Consider the following 7,330-nt stretch of genomic DNA (forward strand, 5'->3'; position numbering starts at 1 on the left):
TCACGGTACTTGTTTACTATCGGTCTCATGGTTGTATTTAGCTTTAGAAGGAGTTTACCTCCCACTTAGTGCTGCACTATCAAGCAACACGACTCCATGGCACGCTCGGTCCATCATCCAACGGGCGCTGTTCTACGGGCCTATCACCCTCTATGGGTTCTGAGCCACATTCAAGTTGGACTTGAAAAGCGCTAAGATGACGGATAGTGAGACGCACCAGTACACGGAATCGGATAGACGGACAGGCCGCCACCCCTACGTGCTGAGCTTCTCCCGTTTCGCTCGCAGCTACTCAGGGAATCCCGGTTGGTTTCTTTTCCTCCCCTTATTAATATGCTTAAATTCAGGGGGTTGTCACACATGAACTGAGGCTTATGTACCTTGCGGTTGTTATCGTCACATCTGGCTTGCGACTACTTTGTTTCAATGTCCAATATGTACCGTTGGACTCGGTTAACGGGCTGTTAGCCCGCGTGTGGTTTAACTCACTGATACCTTCCTTTGCCCATACGCTAGTTTGTTTGTGTTCCTTTGGTCAACTTCCATACTTGAATCATTTGTGCTATTCGCTGCTGCTTCGACGCTACTTTGACATCTTCGCTTCTATTTAAATAAATAAATAAGCTGAAGCTAGACATCAGTAAACACCACCACAGACACCACAAGCACGCCTTCTCCTCGTACTTCCGCCTCACGCGGGAACACGGACGCTCTAAATACTTCGAATTCCAATGCCAGTATATTGTAAACCACGGGTTCTTTAATGCTAGCGGGTCGTCGCGACCCTAGTTAACATCATGGTGCACGTCTCGTGACGGGTGTCACGGCGTAGTTAAATGTATGCGATACATTTCTCAAATATAAGCGCTCAGTCATCTGTACATCATGGTAGGTTCCCACGACGTGCAATATGCGTTCAACTTATCAATGTTCATGTGTCCTGCAGTTCACATTATGACGCGCAGTTAGCTGCGGTCTTCATCGATCCATGAGCCGAGTGATCCACTGCCGAGGGTGACTAACTTGCGTAAGCCGCCGCTGTGCGCGTATACCCGTTCCCCGTAGGGAGGAGCAAGCCGCCGCTTAGAGACGAAGCATAAAGTGTCCTCATTCCACATAGGGCAAGCTGGATGAATCCATTTTACCCAGGACGGCCGAAGCGGCGTGGACCAGGGGAGAACTGAACCTTATACTTCACACCACAGTAAGTCTACGTGTCCTCTTCCACATAGGGCAAGCTAGAACTAACTATCTTACCCAGGACTGCCGAAGCAGCGTGGACCAGGGGAGGAACACACTTTTCATGGAAACGTAAGGCATCCATGACTGCCATAACGTAAGCCGCCGCTGTGCGCGTATACCCGTTCCCCGTAGGGAGGAGCAAGCCGCCGCTTAGAGACGAAGCATAAAGTGTCCTCATTCCACATAGGGCAAGCTGGATGAATCCATTTTACCCAGGACGGCCGAAGCGGCGTGGACCAGGGGAGAACTGAACTTTATACTTCACACCACAGTAAGTCTACGTGTCCTCTTCCACATAGGGCAAGCTAGAACTAACTATCTTACCCAGGACTGCCGAAGCAGCGTGGACCAGGGGAGGAACACACTTTTCATAGAAACGTAAGGCATCCATGACTGCCATAGTGCGTAAGCCGCCGCTGTGCGCGTAAACCCGTTCCCCGTAGGGAGGAGTCAAGCCGCCGCTTAGAGACGAAGTATGAAGTGTCCTCTTCCACATAGGGCAAGCTAGAATGAACTATCTTACCCAGGACCGCCGAAGCAGCGTGGACCAGGGGAGAACTGAACTTTATACTTCACACCACAGTATTGAGTAATGTGCCCTCTTCCACATAGGGCAAGCTGGAATGTTCCATTTTACCCAGGACGGCCGAAGCGGCGTGGACCAGTGGAGGACTACACAATCATGAGGTTTGATATCGACTTGTGTGTTTCAATAGGATACCGATGGTATGGTTTGAACCGATTTGATTTAGCCATTCTGAAGTCATCACTTGGTTGAAGCGCTGAACTAGGGAGGCATCGTTTACATATATATTGGTTTTCGCATGCTCTACTAGGTTAATGTCATGAGGTTGGCTATCGAGCATGCCCAAGTGATGACTTGATTGTGTGCTTGCTTGAATTCTTCACATTTCATACCATCGGTTAGTTGTCGAATCATTCCTCGATCATAACCTTCGTTCTTGGTTCATGTATGCTCTCTTCCACATAGGGCAAGCTAGAATTAACTATCTTACCCAGGACCGCCGAAGCAGCGTGGACCAGGGGAGAACTATACTTTGTCTTGTATGCCCTCTTCCACATAGGGCAAGCTAGAACTAACTATCTTACCCAGGACCGCCGAAGCAGCGTGGACCAGTGGAGGACTATACTTTGTTCATTACACCACAGTATTAAGTATGGTGTCCTCTTCCACCATAGGGCAAGCTAGAACTAACTATCTTACCCAGGACCGCCGAAGCAGTGTGGACCAGGGGAGGACTATACTTTATACTTCACACACTAGCCATACTGAAGTCATCACTTGGTTGAAGCGCTGAACTACGGCGGGGTAATCGTTTACAGGTTAATATCATATAGCTGCATGCTCATTAGTAGATAATGGAATATTGTATGGCAATATGAGCATGCCCAAGTGATGACTTTGTTTCAAGCTCAACAGGTAGGGTATTGAGTCCTCTTCCACATAGGGCAAGCTAGAATGAACTATCTTACCCAGGACCGCCGGAGCAGCGTGGACCAGTGGAGGACTATACCTTGTCCATTACACCACAGTATTAAGTATTGTGTCCTCTTCCACATAGGGCAAGCTAGAATTAACTATCTTACCCAGGACCGCCGAAGCAGCGTGGACCAGATGAGGACTATACTTTATACTTCACACCACAGTTTTGAGTACGCCTTGCATAAAGTATCTAGTTTGAACCACGAGGGCTCACAATGTAGAACCGCGAGGGCTCTAGTACCGATTCTCTCGGTACGGCTTGGTCCGTGTTCCTTTATGCTTGTACTCTAAGTATTAAGTATTGTGTCCTCTTCCACATAGGGCAAGCTAGAACTAACTATCTTACCCAGGACCGCCGAAGCAGTGTGGACCAGGGGAGGACTATACTTTATACTTCACACACTAGCCATACTGAAGTCATCACTTGGTTGGGGTGAACTACGGCGGTATCTATCGTTTTGGTTCGGTCTATATAGGGTCGCTTGCATGCTCATTCGAATATAATGTAATTGTGTATGGCAATATGAGCATGCCCAAGTGATGACTTTGTTTCAAGCTCAACAGGTAGGGTATTGAGTCCTCTTCCACATAGGGCAAGCTAGAATGAACTATCTTACCCAGGACCGCCGGAGCAGCGTGGACCAGTGGAGGACTCTATACTTTATACTTCACACCACAGTATTGAGTACGACTTGCATAAAGCCCCTAATGAGAACCACGAGGGCTCTCTCAATGTAGAACCACGAGGGCTCTAGTACCGATTCTCTCGGTACGGCTTGGTCCGTGTTCCTTTATGCTTGTACTCTTAGAAAGTCTCAACCCGGAGGTCTTGACTTTGATTGTCATAGTTGGACTACGACGGGGCATCCGACCATTGCTGATCGAACACCCCTGATTCACCATCTTTCGGGTAGGCGGTACGCGTACCTCCGGACGCGGAAGTCTCAACCCGGAGGTCTTGACTTTGATTGTCATAGTTGGACTACGACGGGGCATCCGACCATTGCTGATCGAACACCCCTGATTCACCATCTTTCGGGTAGGCGGTACGCGTACCTCCGGACGCGGAAGTCTCAACCCGGAGGTCTTGACTTTGATTGTCATAGTTGGACTACGACGGGGTATCCGACTCATCGAATACCCCAGAAGCACACCATCTTTCGGGTAGGCGGTACGCGTACCTCCGGACGCGGAAAGTCTCAACCCGGAGGTCTTGACTTTGGTTGTCATAGTTGGACTATGACGGGGCATCCGACCATTGCTGATCGAACACCCCTGTTACACCATCTTTCGGATAGGCGGTGCGCGACACCACCGACGCGGAAAGTCTCAACCCGGAGGTCTTGACTTTGTATTGTTTGATAGTCCTCTTCCACTATAGGGCAAGCTGGAAATATTCCATTTTACCCAGGACTGCCGAGGCAGCGTGGACCAGGGGAGAACTTCACGGAATCTTCAGGCATCCATGATTGCCATAGTGCGTAAGCCGCCGCTGTGTGCGTCAACTCGTTCCCCGTGAGGAGGAGTCTAGCCGCCGCTAAAAGACGAAGCATTAAGTGTCCTCATTCCACTATAGGGCAAGCTAGAATGAACTATCTTACCCAGGACCGCCGAAGCAGCGTGGACCAGGCGAAGACTATACTTTATACTTCACACCACAGTATTGAGTACGACTTGCATAAAGCCCCTAATGAGAACCACGAGGGCTCTCTCAATGTAGAACCACGAGGGCTCTAGTACCGATTCTCTCGGTACGGCTTGGTCCGTGTTCCTTTATGCTTGTACTCGCGGAAAGTCTCAACCCGGAGGTCTTGACTTTGATTGTCATAGTTGGACTACGACGGGGCATCCGACCATTGCTGACCGAACACCCCTGATTCATCATCTTTCGGATAGGAGGTGCGCCCACCTCCGACGCGGAAGTCTCAACCCGGAGGTTCGGACTTAGAGTTTTTCCCATTTAAAAGTTTTTCTCTTAGCCATACTGAAGTCATCACTTGGTGAACGATTGAACTAGGGCGGGTTAATCGTTTATAGGTATCATGTGGTTTGCATGCTCTCTTAGGTTAAGGTCATGTGGTTGGCTATCGAGCATGCCCAAGTGATGACTTTGTTTCACGCTTGCTTGATTTCTTCATGATTCCCTGTTATATAGTGTAATCATTCGAGAACAGGGAATCTTTGGTTTTGCTCAACAGGTATTGGATGTCAACTTGGTATCTAGATCGCATTAAGTCTCAACCCTTAGGTTCGGACTTGTATAGTGACATCTTGTTACGGTCTTGAGTCTCAACCCGCAGGTTCGGACTACTTAGTGTTTGATCGAATATAATATGGCAACTTGTGCCTAAGTCTCAACCCGCAGGTTCGGACTTCTGTTTATTTGGCCAATGTATGTATAAGGCAACTTGTGCCTAAGTCTCAACCCGCAGGTTCGGACTTGTTAGTGTTTCGTCAACTTTCATATGGCAACTTGTGCCTAAGTCTCAACCCGCAGGTTCGGACTTGTGTATTTGTTCGAAGTCATGTATAAGGCAACTTGTGCCTAGGTCTCAACCCGCAGGTTCGGACTTGTGTATTTGTTCGAAGTTATATATAAGGCAACTTGTGCCTAAGTCTCAACCCGCAGGTTCGGACTTCATAGTGTTTCGTCAATGTTCATATGGCAACTTGTGCCTAAGTCTCAACCCGCAGGTTCGGACTTCATAGTGTTTCGTCAATGTTCATATGGCAACTTGTGCCGAAGTCTCAACCCGCAGGTTCGGACTTCTATAGTGTTTCGTCAATTATCATATGGCAACTTGTGCCGAAGTCTCAACCCGCAGGTTCGGACTTCTGGAAGGATCACTTGGCCACTAATGATCCTTCCGCAGGTTCACCTACGGAAACCTTGTTACGACTTTTACTTCCTCTAAATCATCAAGTTCGGTCAACTTCGATAAAGCAGACGCGGTTCACGAGGATCCAGCGAACGATCATCTCCAAAGACCTCACTAAATAATCCATCGGTAGTAGCGACGGGCGGTGTGTACAAAGGGCAGGGACGTATTCAACGCTGGCTGATGACCAGCACTTACTAGAAGTTCCGAGTTCATATGGACCATTGCAATCCATAATCCCTACTAAGTGAGTATTTGAGTGATTTCCCGTTCCTCTCGGAATAGGAGACACGCTGCTACCCACATTGTAGCACGCGTGTAGCCCAGAACATCTAAGGGCATCACGGACCTGTTATCGCTCGATCTCATTTTGCTAAACACAAATTGTCCTGCTAAGCAGCGTACCGTAAGTGCACTTGCGCACACGAACAGCGAAGGTGTCAGGTCATACTCCACCGAAAGGTCCTAACCCGTTCCAATCGGCATCGACGCATTAACGCTGACTGCGTTCTAGTTAGCATATGTGAGTCACGTTCGTTATCGGAATTAACCAGACAAATCAATCCACGAACTAAGAACGGCCATGCACCACTACCCTTAAATTTGAGAAAGAGCTATTAATCTGTCTCACCTCCATAAGTTCGGACCTGGTAAGTTTTCCCGTGTTGAGTCAAATTGAACCGCAAGCTCCATTTCATTTTTTTCATCAGGGTTCAGAACTGTATTTCTCTTAAAATTCTAAAAATTATATCACAGTTTACAGAAAGACAATTCCTACTCCCTACTCTCGCCCTTGAAGGTGCCCCACACGGCATGCACCTACACGGTAGAGCCGTGTGGGGCGGGCGTCTGGCTGTCGAGCCACTATCTATCTATTAGGCGTATCCCTACTGGGACTCGTCCCCTGGTGATCATCTGCGCCGTTGGCGCGCACTTGCGCGGCTCTCCTGCCGCTCTGCTCGTCGCTCTGCTCGTCTCGTCTGCCGTTGTCGAGCGTTCCTTCGCTCTCGTCGAGCCTCCTGCAATGACAGTTGTGCCTGTTGTAAGGTTGCCGCCGTTGCTGCCCGGTTCTCTGGTGCCGCATCGTGATGTCGGAGGCTGGCCACACGGACGGCCATAGTAGCCTCGAATACCCTCGTCGGCATCCGGTCACGACGAAGCTCCAGGCGCCTGATGTTATCCTGAAGCTGGCGAGCCACCCGCCTGAATTCCACGCGCGTCACCTCGTCCATGGCCAGTATACGATCCCTCAGCGTTGGGTCGAGGCCGAATCGGCCCTCTCGCCGCCGCTGCTGTCGTGCTGCCTGCTCCGCCGCTCGCCGCCTCTCTCGATGAACCGCCCGTCGAGCCTCCACGCCGCTTTCGATTCTCCAAACTCGCTGCAGCTCGCGGGTGACACTGACCGCCGCCTCTTCCACACGCTCCCAGGCGTCAGGATCGTGCAGCATGTGGTCGAGGAGCGTGTCAGCCGTCACCGGCTGAAGACCGTGTCCCGTGAGGAGCCGTTCACGCACTTCCGCGAACCGCGGGCATTGAAACAGCACGTGCTCTGGTGTTTCGTCGACTCCCGGACAGGCTGAGCAACACGGGGACCGGGTGAACTTCCTGGAATGCAGGTACTCCCTGAAGAAGCCGTGTCCTGTCAGTACCTGCGACAGGTGGAAGCCCACCCGTCCGTGCTTCCGGTTGACCCATCTGTCCACGT

At 50.2% G+C, this 7,330-nt stretch overlaps 2 non-coding genes across 2 annotated transcripts in view; both read right to left on the reverse strand.

Annotated features, from left to right (window-relative positions):
- Positions 1–374, reverse strand: part of LOC131271008 (large subunit ribosomal RNA) — a 4,091-nt gene extending 3,717 nt beyond the window's left edge. The window contains exon 1 of the ribosomal RNA XR_009179995.1: positions 1–374. This exon is cut by the window's left edge and continues 3,717 nt beyond it. This is a non-coding gene — a ribosomal RNA (large subunit ribosomal RNA).
- A 488-nt stretch (positions 375–862) lies between these two features.
- Positions 863–1,017, reverse strand: LOC131271010 (5.8S ribosomal RNA). Its single transcript, XR_009179997.1, has one exon. It is a non-coding gene; the product is annotated as a 5.8S ribosomal RNA (ribosomal RNA).
- Between the last annotated feature and the right edge of the window lie 6,313 nt (positions 1,018–7,330).

Source organism: Anopheles coustani (genome assembly GCF_943734705.1).
Source record: "Anopheles coustani chromosome X unlocalized genomic scaffold, idAnoCousDA_361_x.2 X_unloc_81, whole genome shotgun sequence".
NCBI classification, from domain to species: domain Eukaryota; kingdom Metazoa; phylum Arthropoda; class Insecta; order Diptera; family Culicidae; genus Anopheles; species Anopheles coustani.